At 45.7% G+C, this 17,978-nt stretch overlaps 1 protein-coding gene and 1 long non-coding RNA gene across 5 annotated transcripts in view; one reads left to right on the forward strand and one right to left on the reverse strand.

The window, feature by feature from the left end:
• Positions 1-12,310: 12,310 nt before the first annotated feature.
• On the reverse strand, positions 12,311-16,887 carry LOC116958869. Its single transcript, XR_004405506.2, has 3 exons — positions 16,466-16,887; positions 12,883-13,008; positions 12,311-12,493 (listed from the first exon to the last, which is right to left on the reverse strand). It is a non-coding gene; the product is annotated as an uncharacterized LOC116958869 (long non-coding RNA).
• Positions 16,888-17,124: 237 nt separating this feature from the next.
• Positions 17,125-17,978, forward strand: part of AKT1 (AKT serine/threonine kinase 1) — a 75,960-nt gene continuing 75,106 nt past the window's right edge. For 2 of the 4 annotated variants that reach the window (XM_042799039.1, XM_032981657.2), the window contains exon 1: positions 17,186-17,656. The gene's annotated coding sequence lies outside the window, so the exon portion shown is untranslated. The other 2 variants (XM_032981658.2, XM_042799040.1) reach the window with 2 other exon arrangements.

Raw genomic sequence — 17,978 nt, forward strand, 5'->3', positions numbered from 1 at the left:
CCATGCATGGTGTGGGTCCACAATGCCCTGGGGAATGGGACCAGGACCAGCACCCGCAGGTTTTGCTGGTGGAAATATGCTCCTTGTAGAACACACGAGGTTGTGCCTTACACATAGGGGGGGCAAGTAAATGTCAAGTCCTGAGCAAAACCACGTACACCATTCAGAGATTGTCAAGAGCAACTAGTAGAAAATGTCCACACGCACTTCACAATAAAGAGGCTCAGAAAGACAAGTTGTCTGTGAACCTGTCCATGGGAACGCTTTCCTTCCTACCTCACACTCCCCTCCATCCCATCATCATCACAAAAACCCCCCAAGCCCTGAGCAACTTCAGAACAGACCAAGCCAACAGTGGGCCTGAGCCAAGTTCCACAGTGCTGCCCTGGCATTGCAACACTGACGGATTAATCAAGTGAAGTCTTCATGATTTAGGATTTCAGCAAAGTATTCCAAAAATGATAGACAATTTGAGGCAGCAGTATTAGCTAATGAAAGGTGCTGAAAATGGGGAATCACAAGAAAAAAGGGAAATTATGTAGCTGAATAATATTGAGAAATCATCTCCCACATGCAAATATACACAGGTTCTGATACCAAGGCTGGTATGAGTATAAAAGGGAAGAGTTTCATCTTTAGTAAGACTTTGTAAATTCAAAACTTAGATTAAAGGGATTTCTGTGCAGTAGCTCTCTCTGACCATCTTCACCTCTCCTCTGTACAAAACACAAGTTTGTGGTTTCACAATCACATTTTCCTATTTTTAAAATATATTTTCTCTGCTGTCTTGCTTTGCGAGAAAGACACTGAAACTGCAAGAGAAACTGTCTCAACGGAGGAAACTGAAATGGGTTCGTGTATGACATGCAAACAATGGAACAAAGTAAACACCAGCAAAAATAGAAAGCAGTGCTTTATTTTCTCTCTGATCTTTCATTTGTAGGGGATATTTGTGATGACAGAGAACTTCCAACATTTCAGGCAAATGGGAAATTTTTAAACAACTGCTGTAATAGACAGTTTAGGTCTTAGCATGTGATGAAACAATATCTTATTCTTACTGATAGCAGGATACAAAGATTTCTTGTATTTAGGACTCTTCCCGAAACTAGCAAGAACGATGGATGAATGTCTTTAAACGGACTGTAGATCTTTGCATCACACTCAATAACTAAATGCTCTCTCTCTTTGATTCTTCCAGGTTTAAGCATTCAAGAAAACTAAACATGCTTTTGCCTCCTCTCTTATGTTTGCCTTTGAGTTGAGGAAGTTTTCTATCAAGCAGTTCAAGCTTTGGAAAACATCAAGTATCCTGAGCACCTTACTACGATTTATGATTCCCAAAATCCTATGATTCCCAAAATGATCCTAATACCAGAGATGAGAAACTTGGATCCGTACTGAGGAAATGACTTGGTTTTATGACAATCTCAATCAAACTGTTGACACTGACACTAATCAAACATACTAGGGTGTAATTTCATTTTACACTGATCTGTGAAATATTAATGTGATAATAATGAATACATACATGCAATCATACAACATCATCATCATAAAATGTGGTCAAATACGTATGATATTTGCAACGCGTATACCTTGTTCATACAAATAAATATTCATTAGAACTGAAACTAATTACTGCATGGTCGATGACAGCTGAGAATATTAAGCACCACTACTGAATTATGCCTTCGTAGACAATTTTGAAATGACATTCATTTTCAAGTTGTGGGTCAGTTTGTTTGTCCAGCTATGATAATATTTTTTCAAATGGAAAGAATAATGTTTATACTAATTGTCATGAGAATGTCTAAGCATTTTCTGTGTCTAGTAATCAAATTAGGGAGCTACGAGTGCCTGTAAGTACACCAATGTTAGTCTATTTTCCTATTTAAAATTGGCCTTTCCCACAGCTCATTCAAGTTTATGTTCTAGCCACATGTCCCACAGATAAATAAACAGATGCTCTATATAAAGAGTTAGATCATATTCTGAATGAGTGAGGAACATATGTCATCATTAAGGGAAGCTTCAGTGCCAACACTGGCATTAAGGTAGAGGAAAGAAAACAAGGAAGAACTTGAAATAGAGCAACATAATCCCAAGGAAGTTGTCAAAAGCAGAAGAGAGGTTATTTGCACTAGAGTTGGCAAGAAAATGGTGTTCGGCAGTTTTTGCTGAAAAACAAAACAATAGCAAGAGGATTTTTTTTATTTTTAATTAAAAAACAGCTTCTGTTGTTGTAGTTTTGGGCTGAAACCAAAAATTATGGGGTTTTTTACCTCAACATGCCAAACCCCTAAGTTTTGTTTGAACAGAACTTTTTGCGAGGGATTTACGGTGCCCAGTTTTCCAACGTAAACAATGACAAAACGAATAAAACTGAAATTTGCCAAGAATGTTTATCTTTTTTAATAAGAAATTTTGATGGAAGTTTTTTTTCACATGCCACTGATGAAAGGAGGATAACCAGATATAGATGATAATAGATCTTTACTGTCTGAATGCAACTAGATGACATTGGTTTTATTGTTAGTATTGTGTTGTGTGCTTCATAAATAGAAACTGGAAAGACAGTTCATGCCTAAGAGATCATTGTAATCTAAATATAAATCTAGAGGATTTATTTATAAAATGTACAGAATCAGGGGGTTTTAATTGCATGCTGAAATATTGTTCAGAGAAAAATACTGTGCACACATAAAAGAATTTTAGTTTCCAGGTTTTGGGAAAATCATAAGTGAAAAACCATGATATTAAAAAAAAAAAAATCTGCAAATGCCTCATGAATTTATCTGAAATTTGATTATAGGAAATGAGCAGAGGACAAACGCAGAAAACCTGAAAAAGACCGAAGAGCTCACTGAAGTACCAGAAGAGGGAGGGGAATGTCTGATGGGCAGAGGAGAGATCACTGACACCATTAGAGGCTTTATGTAGGGAATAGTTTCAGGTGACAGTTGATTTCCCAAATCACAAAATTCCTAAGATATATCTGAAGGTGCAGTAAGTAATAATGCAAAAAGCACTGGAAGGACAGTGCTGCTGTGATGATTTTTACCTCCAAATTCCTTTAAAAAAGGGTTTATTTCTTGGCCGAAATCCACAAGAACTGGGGGATCTAAGAGCGGGAAGGGAGAGACTGCTTTGAGGAAAAGAAAAGAGCTGTTTCCCTGCTATCCACGTAGCATGTCGGGATCGGGCTGGGGAGCCTCTGGCCCATGGCACGCAGGGGAGGTGGGACATTCTGCGTCTGCACGTCACGCACCCGCTCTGGAGGAGGTTGCTGGATTTGGCGAGCTGCTTCTGGCTGCCGGTTCCATCGGTCAGTGGCAGTGTGTAAAGATTTGGCAGCACGCAGCCGGATCTGTGTGAGACTTGGCTGCCTGCACCATCTTTTTATGCACTTAATTCAAGAAATGAGTACACGACAGAAATTTCCGATGGCCTGACTCAACAGAAAACATCCAGTGCTCCATAAGCTGAAAACCTCCCACAAAGCCCCAGATCCATGTGTAGTCCTTTCTGAAGGAAACACCTACCTGGCACTTTGGATCTGGAAAATAAACTTTACTGGAGAAGTTGTCAGAAGGTTTTTTGGAGCAGGACCATCCACATCAACAAGCTTTGGGCTATTTCTTGTCCATGGCTGTGCAATTGCCCTTCTGCCCAGGTCTTCAGCACTGACACTACATGAGTCCCACACCAACCAGCCCCTGCCAAGGGGTCCCAGACTCTTGGGAGTGAGGGAAAGGGGCAGCGTGGTCCAGGGTGGCCACTTAAGTTGCCTTCTCCCCATCCATCACCGCCTGTCCTGGGTCTCTTGGATGGGCAGGTCTTCTGAGGTTGACTGTGAGGAGAGCAGAGCCGTGGTTTGCCAAACGCAGTCAGCGGGCACTGGCAGCTGGTCGGCAATTGGGTTCGTTCCTACCTCGCTCCAGCTATTTCATTTATGTGACAGTTTGTGGGAAACATCTGGCACGGCATCTGACTGACACGTCTCCAGCTACAGAAAGCTGAGAAAAATCAAAGCAGCCACCAGGGATAACAAAATGCATTTTTATGCATCTTAAGCCTCATTCTCTTCTCTCAGCTACCAGATCTGAGCCAGGGGTAATTCAGCTAAAGTCAGTGAAGGACAGGCTAAAGATAGCATGAACTTTGGATAAAATGTTCCTGCCTGATGAGACAATCCCTGAACCAGGCTATTCGGGTTCCCCTACTTGCACTATCACTGATTTTGTGTATGACCCTGGGCAAGTAATTTTTCTTTCCCTCACCTCAGTTTCTCTCTCTAAATGAGGGAAACGAGACTGCTTTGGTCACGCATGTTGATATCTGACAGTGCATCTGGAAGAGTTAAACGTAATTACACCCCTCCTGGCTCCATAATGTATGTAACTTTTGGTGATTACCCAACAGCCAAAGGTAAAACAGGACCAGGACCTGGAAGGTGAAATGTTTTCAGTTCAGCCTGAATGTGCAGAGCATGTTTTTACGGCAGATGATGAACCACTGCAACGGCTTACCAGTGGCCACGCTGGATTCTCCACACAAAGTATCTACAGGCAGTCTAGGTGTTTTTCTGACATTAAAGACAGAGGTTCTAGAAGACCAGAATTTTGTTTTGACATTCAGCTTTCCTTCATTCAACATCTGATGTCCTTGCTACTATAAATTAAAGATAATACTACTATGTGAGGGAAACCCAGGCCTCTGCAGGGCTCAGGTGCACAATCCAGTTACTGCAAGTGAACAAGCTACCTCATGTCAGCTGAGATGTGGTAACTCTGTGGGTACTTGCTCCTACAAGCAATAACAATAGCTCCCTACAGCAACTGTGTGCTATTTCAGTTTTGCTTTCCCCACCACAAGAAGTGCCATTCCACTGCCTTCACAAGAGACGAAGCATGCACACGGTTATAACAGTTGCCCAGCTCAGTTGGGCTGACAAGCGCGAGCTTGTCGAATGGCAGTAACTCGATCGAATGCCTGAGTGCTAACATTGAAACTTCACTGAAAATAAGAAGAACCTCTTTGGAGATGCGTTCATTCTTCAGACGTCGTAAAAGTGGATGTGGTTGTACAGCGGCAAAGTTCAACCAGGTAGCCCACAATCTTCTCGCCAGGTCTATGTGAAGCTTTCCAGCTTTGTAACCAGCTGCTGCTTAAAATATGATCTGCTGTTGGAATACACCAGAACAGCCCTCCTCCCACATCCAGCCCCCATACAGAATGATCTAAATGCAAAAGAAATGACAAAAAAGAGTGGTTTAGGAAATAATTAGGTCAATTAGAATGTAACAAGGAGAGTGGTCTAGACATAGACAGCATTTAAATTAGCAGCAAACTGCTCCATTTGGGTTCTTCAGTTCAGTCACCTATTTAATCAATTCATCTATGTGAATTCCTAGCAAATTAGAGAATTTGCTAATTTAACGTACCCTGAAGGTGGTGACTAAATTATGTATCAATGTCACTGATGCCTGCTCTGTCTAAAGTGTAAGAGAAACACAGCCAGGCTCATCAGAGGGGGGCTTTGGTGTCATATGCTCTCCAGGCATCACACAAAATGCTGCATTTTAGAAAGGTCTGTAAGGTTAAAAAAGACACCTTCGTTCTGCATTAGCCAATCTGAATTTCGTTTAAACTTCCCTTGCCCAAACCTGAATCCCATGTACAAAGCTGCCAATAAAAGAATGAACTGAGATAAATTTCATTCTTACCATGTCCTGTACTCCAGAATAGTAGGTGGCCATTTTTGAAGCCAAAGGTAATGAACAATAATCACTTTTATAAGTGATACAGTATGAGCAGATCTAAAAGTGGGAGATGATACAGGAAACCATAGTGTGCTCTGACATGATATGCTAATAAACTAACCCTGTGTCTTGTACAGCACTTCTCCCAGGCCATACAAGATGCCATCAGCCTCTCCTAGTGGGACTAACCCTTACCTGGGTGAAACTGGCCCCTGTGGAAAGCCTGCACAAGAGTTATCCGTCACTCAGGTCACTCCTCTAATTGCAAATAGCACATAAAAAAAAATCTGTTCTGGCTTTATGATTGATGCCCTGACAGAAGCCAAAGTGTCCTTCCTCTGGGGCTCGGATGTGATCCTTGAACGTTCTTCTTCAAGACTGACATGGGCTTCAGTGAGGCTGAAATCAAGCTCTGAAGAAAACAAGTGTACGGTGCATTTCTGAAAGGGATCTTTTCAGAAAACATGGGTGGGGAGGGAATGGAAGATGAGGAAGCTGCGTGGGGAACAAATCTGGGAGGAAAACAAAACTGGAATATTTGAAAAGTCTAATTTTATGCTGCACAACCTCCATCTTTTACCCTCTTTCACGTTGACTTTCATTTTAGACTCTGCAATTTGAGGAAGCCCCTACTGTGCAGCCAGTAACAGATTGAGGATTCAATCTTAGGCCCTGCCTAGGGCAAAAAAGATTATATTTTTTGTCACACACACTAGCTCTGCTTAAACATCCTCTAGAAAAGGGCATGCTCCTGTCTGGTGAGACCAGGCTGACCGTCCCAGGGATCCTTTCAGGTATGGTGGATGCAGTGGTACCTCTACAGGTAAGAGGCAGCATCGTTCCAGCGCGAGCTGTGCTTTGTCAGCACACCGTCATCTGCAGGGGTTTCTGAGAGGTTACGTGGTGACTTGAAAACAGGCCTACTGTCAAAGAGTTCAGATGCTTCTTGAGTGATATTCAAATGCCTAGAGATATAGGCATGGGTGCAGCCTTGGCAAGATTTTAAAAGCAAGATAAGGAGGAATGAATAATTAGGCATCTGACTGGAGCTGAAAATTCACATCTCTCCTCAGGATTGGTGAACTGCTTTGGCTAAAATAAGATGCAATTTGAATCTTTGCCAGTTGCCTGTATTATACTGAACCTTTTTTTTTTTTTTTTTTTTTTTTTCCCTTAAGATCAGAGATTGCTTTGTTCAATGTTGGAGCACGTCAGAAATTCTTCTGTGATCCTTGTAAGTCTAAGTGGGGGGAGTGGAGAAGAAGGAGTTACCATATTGCTGCATTTGGCACCGGGTGCAACTGAGTGAACGCTGCCTCCGGGTCTGGGTCTGTGATTCAGCAGGGATTCTGATAAATTAAAGAGGCTGCATTGATGCAGGTAGTCACCTTGCTACCTCTCCATGCCTGTTTTAGGACATTTGGCTTGGTTGAATATAAACTTCAAAGAGAGGGTGCCTCTGCTCACCCCTGGGCTGGCTGTTTTTAGAGAGGTTTGCCCTTCAGCCTAGGACCTTGTACAGAGACCCGCTTTCTTCCATAGCCACTTGCTGGCTTTAAAATTACTTGCTCCCTTCACAGATGGGCCTGATAACAGCAGGGAGCTGGCTGGCCCCAGGCCCTCGGGACTGTAGAAGGTTGCAGGCACCACCGCTGCAGCCCAGAGCAGAGCCAGGAGAGGGGTTACAAGAAAAACTCCCTTTGACTTCAGCAGAAAGTGAGATTATTTGGGCAATAAATGAATACAGCAAGTACAGGCTAACATGGCCAGATCTGAAAATAAAGACAATTCTAGCATATTCCTTTGCAGTGCCTGATTGAAGAATTTGGTCACATGGCAGGAAAGAAGGTTACTGAAGAGAGCTCTTTTAACAGAAGCTCATTGGTATTTTAAACTGGTCACATGCCTTTTCATTTGTGTCCTCTCTGATGTGAATCTCCTCTTCCTTCATCTTTATTTACATTGATCTGTTTTCATATTTTGCTTTGAATTGCAAGCAGACTTTTCTCTACTAGCCAGTTTGAAGGGGCAGCGGAGGCATGCCCACTCAACTCCTGTTTGCCCTACGTCCAAGAAGAATAATTTTTCCTGATGAAAGAGCATTATGACAATCGCATTGACACAATACATTTTATGCTGACTGGTCAAGATCAGTTCTAGAAACAAACTGTAACACACGAGTGTTTCTACTCTTCCATTTGTCTTTGCAGTCAGGCACACGTCAAATATATTCCACGTCACATCATGTCACAGACCAGAACAAAAGGTTTGCATCTAAAAATGGTCGGACTCATAGCTAACATTATTAGAAGTGTTGCATAGTGATGCCACTGTAGCAAAACACAGATTTATATTGTAGAAATATATATCATGCTCAGAAGGATAGCAGTGTTTGTAAAAGCATGCAGTATATAATGAAGAGAATTTAATCATGCAGAGCAAGGAAACGTGTTGTCGGCTACAAAGCAATAGATACAATTCATACCTGAGAATAATTTGATCTTCAGTTTTCCTCCACACTACTTACTATGCCCAAACAGCTTGTACGAGCTATTGACGGGCAGAAATTGTTGGGGAGTTATGGCTTTTTAAGATCTGACTTTCTCAGCAGTTGCAAATGCAAGAGCAGAATGCTGATTAGCTCTAAGATGACATATGCATAAAAAAAAGGACCCTAAGAATACAATAATTCAAGGCTACTTAAAATGAAATGTGTTTTTGTAAACATTACGCAAATAGTGATTTGGGGAATCTGAGCCCCGAGCCGAAAGCCAGGCTGAATGCATTTCCAGGGAATGTGCAGTTAGTACCTTGACCGTGATAAGATTACAATGAGCGTTTTCGACTATTGCTAACTATAAACAGAAATTTGAGCTGTGTGGGTCAATGTGGTGACTCAGCAATCAAAGTTACTTCATCCTGCTGCAGTCAGAGGACTGCAGTTTGGTTTCCAGCACCACGTTTAGGATTTCCAGGGGGAACAGGAGATGAGTCAGGGAATTAGAGCAACCTTGCATTACTTAACTAGTGCTTGTGGCTTGATCAATGGCACTGGGAAGGCTCTGCTGTAGGGAACCCCTGCAACAGTGTCGCAGTGTGCTCGCTGTCACAGAGCGCTGTGGAGGCTGCCAGTGCTGTCAGATGTGGGGGGGAAACAGGGGACAGAAGGAAAAAAATAGACCATCAGCAAATAATGTGAGAATTTACTGTAGCATCACATGGCAGATAATATTTACCTTATTGTGCATGAACTGATGCATACTGTATCCCAGCTGTCATGCAGGTAGACACAAAATTTTATGTCCCATGGCTCAAAAACACTGCTATTTTCAAGGTCCAGCCAATCACTGGTAAAGTGGAATGCTCACAAAATCTACGGCGTGCCTAGAGCAGGAGTGTGTCCTCGCCGGTCAGCTGCAACGTCAGGCAGGTAATTAACAAATGCCTGGATAAAATGAGCAAGGTCTTGTTTATCAATCAACATACTATTAATTAGCTTGTGTGTCAATTTTAATTGAAGTGATTTGTATTAATAATGGTCGTCTGTGCAAGTTGTATGGCATACCTGCAGGGACCTGTGCTTGCTCCCGGGCTTAACTTTTGACAAATATTCTAATCTAGGAAATACCTTTGCAATTTCAAAATACTAATTTTCTGAGAGATAACTAGCTGTGTAACTGATGGCTATTTATTAATAGAACCTATACATGGAAAACCATCACCTAACAACAATGTCTGAAATAAAAACAGAGTAACAGCGTTATGTAAGAAACCATCTAGCTGAAGGCATGTCATAAAAAAGCTCCAATGACAAGCATAAGGGGGGTAACATTATTTGCAAATTATAATAATAGCTATCCACATCTGTTCTCACGAAGAGGAAAAGCTGTGTGGCTGCTGGTATTTTATTTAAGGCTTGAATCCATCCATATTGCTTTATATTTTGTAAAAAAATCTGACTCTGTTTTACCTTTTCTTACTTTGCTGAAGGCAATGCTGTAGGCTCAGGTTACTCTGGGGTTGTCACCATCCCAGGATCAGGTTGAGCCTCTTCTGGAACTGAATTGTCCCAGGTGTGCTTTCAATTTAAAAATGACTCTATGAGGACAAGTATTAGGGCAACCACAGCTGTTTCTGTGCTACTGAACATGATTGTTATTTTATCATTTATAGGATTGCCAGAGCTCCCTGGTGCTGTGCTGTGTCCTGGCACCTCACAAGAGGGAATGTCTGTCCCAAGGAACCTATAATCAAACACCAGAGAAGGGGCCGGGGGAAGGGAATTAATCAATGATTGACTTCCTCTGCATTAAATACAGGAGTGTCTGAGGTATGGAGATTCAATGACTTGGCTAGGTTATGCAGAGAGTCTATAAAAGAACTGGGAATTTAAAGTAGCCCTCTTCCATCTAAATTCAGACATGTTGAGTCATCAGTCAATAACAAGACTGATTTCCAGGGCAGTAGCGTTTGGAGGCTTTAATCAGGTTTCATGTCCTATTATGCTGGGTACTGTGTAAATATAGAGTAACAGATACTCTCTGCAGGCATGTCCTTAAACAGATCCCCGCTGATTTCAGTGGAACTTTACACATCCAGAAGGATACCCTGGGGTAGATCTGATTTTCTAAATAGGGATGAGCTGCAGTATGTGGGAGTAAAACCTGCAGGATTTATGGGGAACAGATTATAGGTAATGAGATCACAGGGGTGCCTGCCTAAGGGATGCAGTGTAGCTACTTTGTTGGTCACCTGTTTTATTTTGGAAGAGGGTAAACGAACAAGGGAAAATCATAAACTTTTTCAGTGGGAGTCTGGTACCCATATGCTCTGAAGTATCTGAGTACTGGTGTTTTACTGAATTGCAAAGTTTTCCTGCACAAAATTAAATCAAAAACACTTAAAACATCTGCAGCAAAGCTCTTTCCCATTTTTTCACATAAATACTCTTTGCTAACTTAAAAGGTGGGACTGTGAAAGGTAAATGGAAAATAAAGATGCTATAATGGGAAGAACTGTGAGCACATTTGGAGGACACCTGCTGAAATGTTATCGGGGGCAAAGAAGCCCTGCCCATTTGGTGACATCATTTTCTACAACTTCCAGCCTGTCCTGGCAGGCTCAGGGGCTGCAGCGGGAACGCTGTGTGAGAGCCAGGCTGGATGCGGCAGAAAAATACAGTGGGCCTGATTCCCACCAGGCTGGCAATGAGCATCTGGCTGAGGAGCAGCCAGTTCTCCAGCCTAATGCGGCTGACAAGGCTGAGGGCGGCGAAGACCGCAAGGCAGGTCAACAGGTTGATTTCTGTCACAGTTGCCTTTGTTATTTTAATATTCAGTGTGGATGTTAGACAAGCACCAAGAAGCTCCCGCAGAGCCTGTGCTCGGCACCCGGCGCGGATATGCCGGGAGGCAGGTTCTGTCCCACACAGCCCCGAAGGGGTGGCCCTGTTACGCACAGCTTAACGTGTGAGCCTTTCTGTTCAAGGCTGGGATGGGAAGTTCAGCAGGCAGGCGATATTTGACAGCTTGAGGGCCAAGAAAACTGATGTTATGTGCTGAGTGTGGTGAGGGGTGGGGCGGGGAGGGCAACCGAATAGGTACTTGTTGTATCAGTACACAGGCAGGGTTTTCAGCCTGAATTTTGCAGTGTTTGTACATGTGCCTGATTCTTATTCCTAATATCTTCTTAAACTTCTTCTTAACATCTTCTTAACTTCTGGATACCATCAGCTCATGTGGCAGAGTTTTCAATGCCTACAGCTACACTAGCTCGTTTGAGTCAGGAGTGTGCTTTTGAAGCAAATTTCCCGATCATATTAATCTACTGTGCTTCGGTTTGCATCCCGGACCAGTGTGGGAATGCATGAACTGGGCTCCCTTCCAGCAAACCTAAAGCAGTGAGAGCCTCCAGACGAGTTCACGTGAACTCCGGCCACCACCGGTCATGCAGCCCACGGGACCCCATTGCAGCTTGCCTGAAGCACCCCCACCTCACTGAAGCACCTTTGGTATGAAGATGGGGTCCTCAACACCCACTGAATCACTCCAGAAAACCACTCCTCCAGGGCCACAGCTGCTCACACAGAGCGAGCACATCTCGGCTTGCTGCCCACAGGAAACTTCAAGTGGTGGGAGAGGAAGAGGGTTCGGCCTTGGAGAGGAGCCCTGCCCCTCAAAGCAGGGTGGATATAACTCGCTCTGCCCACAGGGTGCAACAGCCACAAACCTGTCTGTAGCCACAGCTAACAAAACCAGCGTAGATGTAGCCAAAGGCTAGTAAAAGCACTCGGAAGTTTTGTGACAATAAGGAATCAAGCAGAAAAGGAGACCTCAGAAATATCACTGAGGGCAAATGGTAGCATGAGCTCAAACCTGGTTAGACATCAAAAAAACACAGGAGAGAGATGCTCAAACAACAAAAATATTTATATATATATATATTTTAAAAATATACTTATATATATTTAAAAATATAAAAGTATTTATATAATACATCAATTATTATTGGGACTCTCCTTTCATAGGACTGCTTCTTGTCTTTTAAATAAAGCAGAAACTCTTATCTCTTGCTGCTCCATAAGCCTTTGCTTTTCAGTTGCTGTCTGATCAGCATGACTGCAGAAACGAGGACGCAGCAGGGCTCTGAAGTAAAGAGAACTCCAAAGATACAAATTTATCTTTCCTCTCTTTTCCTGCTTTTATTCATGGTAGTGTCATCTCTTTTACCTATGAGGTGTGAATACAGATGAAGACATCACTAAGTGCAATTTTATGGCTACAGTAGCCAAAGGGTCAGACCAGAATGATGCTGAAATGGCCACTTCTGCCCTTAAAATTTTCCAAACTCTACAGATTTGAGGGTTGATTCAAAGGGTAGCAGATTTTCTTGTGCATGCAGACGCCGTTAAAAACACACTGAAGAAATTAAAAGCAATCACTTATCTTCTAGCATTAATATACAAATAATAGCAAAACCCATCAGTTCACTGGATGTCATACGTATATACATTTTAAAGGATGTAGGAAGCCCCTGTCTCCATAGTGCCTGAAACCTTTGCAGCTCAGATACAGCCTTTGATCTCTAGGAAACTGCAAATGTCACGAGGAGGACTGACCTGGTCTGCGCTGGCTTCCCCCGGAGCTCCACGCAGCCAGAACCAGAGCTCCAAGACCCCATCGCTGTGCCAGTGCCCACGTCCAGCAGCGCGGCTGCTGCTCCTTCCACGTTTCCCTGTGGCGATCTGCAGGCGTAATCAACCACTGAAGCTGCACCCAAGTTAACATGCCCACATTGGGCTCAGCTCTGTAATTTTAGGTGAAGAGCATAATCAGCACTGGGCGTGTGAGAGCTGGGAATGCAACAGAAATCTGAAAGTTTTTACTTTTCAATATAACTTCAGCATTTCAGCCTCAGAGTATCTGCCTTTCTGACTACAGTTAAGTTCATGATGCTTCCTCACACAGATCATAGAAATTTCAACATTTTCAGGTATCTTCCCAGAACTAAGAATTCATGACTTTATAAGCAAGGGGGAAAAGCAGCAGTTTGAAGCAGATTTCAGTCCCTTCAGATCAAAGACCATGTTTTCTGATGTGTCTCTAAAGTGCCCAAGTGTGCTCGGCCCAGACTGGGACTTGTGGTTAATACCGTAACAACAAAAGCAACTGTGGTTGTGTATGGGACAGAACTGATATATTTGCTATTTTTGTCCGTTCTATATCTAACTACCACATTTTCTATGCAAACCAATTCGGTTTCTGTTTATATACCAAAATCCCCACAGCATGTCTGCTGCCCCTTGTCACGGCTATCGTTATTCCCGGTGAAGAGAACGGTACAAGACTTCGGAGCTTGTCAACAGCATTCGTGACCCAGCCAGAAAAGCTCTTTGTGGGACTGTGAAGTGTGCCTCCTTCCTCCTGCTCCAGCTGGAGGAAGCACGCTGCCATCCCAGGGCTGTCCAGCTTTAGCTCCCTGGCGACCAGGAACAGAGGGCTGGAAACCAAACCCAGGTCTCCTGTCCCAGCTCTCGCAGGGCTTTTAGCGAGCCATCGGGAAGAGCTCCCAAAGATTCTTCAGCAAACAGGCATCATTCAGTTCACTGCTCCCCACGTTACCAGTTTAATTGACACTTAGTCTTGTAGGAAATTCATTCGAGAAGTACAGACTAAATCATACATTTATTTATTCGAAAGACGAATTTCTAAGAAGCAAAACTACAATATTTCAGTATGACTATACTTACTTTTCAGATAGCCTGCTATTGTTTAGCTATTGAGAAATACACCTTCAAACATTGGATTCATTCAGTTTTAGACGCACAACTATGTTTATTATATTTGGCACTGTGAAATGCACTTTGTACCTTTATTGAGCTAGATTTTTGTCTGAGACCAAACCCGAGTCGTTTGTTTAAAAGCTGTTAATACCTAGACTGAGATACTAGCTCTGTAATTCTAATAGGATGTCATATGGTCTCTTCCTTTGAGCATGTCTGAGCACAGGCCACCTTTCAACATTTTAAAATAACTTTTAAAAGTTACATCAAATTATACGTTACCTATATATATGTTAAAAATGGATGAGAACAGGAGCGCCTGCTCTTCTAGTGTGGTACTGATATACAGTCTGGCAATCAACCATTCTTTGCCACTAACTCCTATATTCAGTATTTTCAGGTAATATAATACCAAGGAACAGTTGATGCACCTTATCCTGAAGCACTTCATAAACCAGAGTCAACAGAGGTGAAATCTGAGGAAGCGCTCAGGGAAATCTAGGGACTTCCCTGAAAATTAGGGTTTATAGACTATAATCCTATTGATGATAACTGAGTGATAAAACCCACAGTGTTTGCATTTATAACAATTCTTGAGTGATTTCATTGTTCTCAAAAAAAAAAAAAGCTGCTTTTGTTCATTGTTGATACAAAGTCACTCTTGTTGCAGACCAGGCACTTCCTACCTTACCTGGGTATTTTTATCCACAGTACTTTGCTGTGTTTGAGAGATAAGCCCTTACTCCAGACTCTGAATAGCACTTCCCCCTCAAATTTGGGGAATGTCAGATTCAGATCGGAATCCAAACCTTCTAGTTTGGGCCTGTCTTTCATCATGGTAAATCAAGAGTCGGCAAATCTAAGCAATCTGTTCATGTTGAAATTTGGGGTTTTTAAAATTTTACTTCCTTTCTAGCAAACAACGGAGGTTTATTTTCTTCTCTTCAGGACAGAAAACTGTTTACTGTATGACCTTATTTTTTAAACTGCTGCTTCATTTGCAGGGGAAGTCCTAATGACCTTGCTCACCATGCAGCCTGGGAGCTTATCAATCAGGACAGGGTTTGGCAGGAAGGCAAGAAAACACTCCTGCAATCAGATCCATTACCAGAGATCCCTCTGCCTGGACAGAAACGTCTTACAGCCAGTGAACTCCTGTACTCACACACACTCTTTATTGCTAGGTGTAACTGCAGTCTGAAGACTCAAAATTCGTTCATAAATTAATTTTCTTGGTTTTGTTAAGTTCGATACATGTCCTCTGAGCTGCCTGCAAGCTTTGCACGCTGATGATTAATTTAAATATATCTGGAATGCCTACCTACATTTTAATCTACACTAAATATTCTGTACATAATGCATGGTAGGTCGAAATGTGATCACAAACCCAGATTTTTCCTTTCCATTACCTCTGCATCTTAGAGAGATCTCACAGCCATTTCATCCTGCCCTGCTATCAACAGAAATGTTTCCACTGACTGCAACAGATGAAGATCTGACCCTAAACTAGGTAACTGGGCCTGTACCACGGGGTCTGCTTATTCCACTGATTTGCCCGAATGGTATTTTTAAAACTGTGCTGAAATATGGCCCAGTAAACCTAAAGGAGAGCCAAAGAAAATACCACGTTAGTGTGGCAGCTCTGCCAGGAGGAACTGGTCTGTTCCTCGGTGGGAACGGAGGTCTTGCTCTTCCTCCCTCCACCATGAAGAACAGTGAAGCCTTTCCTTCTCTGTCTCATTGTTGGCTCCTCTAACACCCCAAGGTACCCAAAATCCTGCGATCTATTTGATGCTCAGGAACCCTCGTGACAGAATTAGACAGACTTAGTTGGTCAAAATGGAGGAAGAAAGTGAATTCCACTGAAGGTGTACAATCATTCAAATGATGTCGTAAAAATGTCTGTTGTATCAAATAGGTTTGCTACTAGTGTAAAGGCAGAGTTGTGTTCCCCAGCTTTACTGCTATAAATGCATTTTATGCACCTTTATGTCATTAACAGTGAAAAGCTGTAGGAAGATGTGCTGTTTCCTAAATTCCAGATAGCTTCCTATTGCAGAATTGTGATCATCAGTGATCGTACGTTTCTGAAGAAATCCAATCAGTTCTTACAGCTCAGTTAGCATTTATGGCACTGTTGATTTGAAAATAAACAAAACCCCTTATTGGCCAAAGAGGGCAAATTTGGATACTGGAAGTGCGGAGAAATAATAAATCTGCCAAAGGCATTTCCACCACATCATTTTTCAGAGCAGGACAGCCCTTAAAAATCTTTCAAAATACTGCCGCGCCATCAGCAATAATTTCAAGCAATTTGTGATGTTTTGAGCCATTCCTGCTGTGAGAGGTGGGGAGAGCCGTGTCTGCGCTCGCCACCCCGGCCCCTCGGCCACCCCGACCCCCCCGGACAATCACTTACCCTCGCCTCGCCTCACCGCCCGCCTGCTGCGGAAAAGGGCTATTGAAATATCTGCCAAGGCAGCGCGACACCCAATTATTTGATCAGTTGGTTATTTCGCGGGTGCAAGGGAAAGCTGTGAGCACAGGGCAAAGCGGACTGGCACCCCACGCTCCTGGGGAAGCTTGCTGGTGGGGGTCCCACGAGGTTTATGGGGTCCCAGAGCTTGGCTGGCGGGGCCTCTCCCCTACGGCGGGGTCGGTGCTGGTTTTTTTTGGGGGGTAAACTGACCACGCTCCGGGCACCCGGCTCCGAACGCTGGCGGCTTCCCGCAGGGCTGAGGGCGGTGAGGCCGCATCACCCCGCGGGGCACGGCGTCCCCGTGGGAGGGGGGGGGGGGGGCCCGGGCCGGTGACCCCGCCGCCGGGCCGCCCCAGGCCAGGCCGCGCCGGGGGCCCCTTAACACCGCCCCGGGGCTCGGGGCCGGGCCGGCGGGTGGGCGGAGGGGGGCGGCGGCAGGGCCGGGCCGGCGGGCACTGCCCCGCCGCGCTGAGGGGAGCTCCGAGGTCGGCGAGGCGGGGCCGGGCGGCGAAGCCCCGGCGGTGAACAACACCCCCCCCCCCCCCGCCGCCACCGCCTCCCTCCGGGGAGCGGAGCGGGGCGGCCCCTCGGCGCGGCGGGGCTGGGCGGGAAGCGGCGCGGCGGCAGGACCCGGCGGGAGGATGTGAGCGAGCGCCGCGGAGACGCGTGTGGGACGAGCCCGGCCCCGGCTGCGGGAGCTCGGCCCCGGGGGTGCGGGGGGGAGGTGGCCGCGGCGGCGGCGGCGGCGGCCGAGCGGGGCGAGGGGCGGCCTCCCCCTCCCGGCCGGAGGCAGGGCGGCGGCGAGGCGGAGCGGAGCGGAGCGGCGGGGAAGGCGAGCCGGCAGCAGGAGCGGGCGTGTGAGCCCCATGGGCCGAGCGCCTGCGAGAGGGGGAGGAGGAGCCGCCCCGCCGCCCGCCGCCCGGGGATGGTGAGGAGGCGGCGGCTGCCGGGAGCCCAGTGAGGCCTTCGCTCGGCACCCGCCGGAGAGCCCGCCTCGCCAGCCTCCCCCTTCCCCCCCGCTCGCTCGCTGGCTCGCTCCCCCTTTCCCTCCCCTTCCCCTGCCTCCCTCCCCGGCTCCCTTCCCTTGCCGCCGCCGCCCTCCCATCACCTCCTCCCCGGGGCTCCAGCCATGTAAGTGACCCGCTCCCCCGGCCGGGAAGGGCTGGGGGAAGGAAGCGACGGGGCCGGGGCCTGCTCGGCTCGGCCGCGCAGTGCCCGCCGCATTGTGCGGGGCCGGGAGGGGAGGGGAAGGGAAAGGAAAGGGGGGGCGACCGCCCTCCGCCTTCCCCGGGCGGCGGCCGCTGAACCCGCCTAGGCCGCGGCGGCGGGCCGTGGGGGGGCTTCCCCGCCGCCTCCCCCCGCCCCGGGAACGGCCGGGCGGGGTGGGGGGGGCGGTGAGGCGGGCCGGGGAGCGGGCGGCCCCGGCCGGCGTCCTGCCGGCGGGCCCCGGGCG

This window comes from Tyto alba, unplaced genomic scaffold (genome assembly GCF_018691265.1).
Source record: "Tyto alba isolate M040663 unplaced genomic scaffold, T.alba_DEE_v4.0 Super-Scaffold_29, whole genome shotgun sequence".
NCBI classification, from domain to species: domain Eukaryota; kingdom Metazoa; phylum Chordata; class Aves; order Strigiformes; family Tytonidae; genus Tyto; species Tyto alba.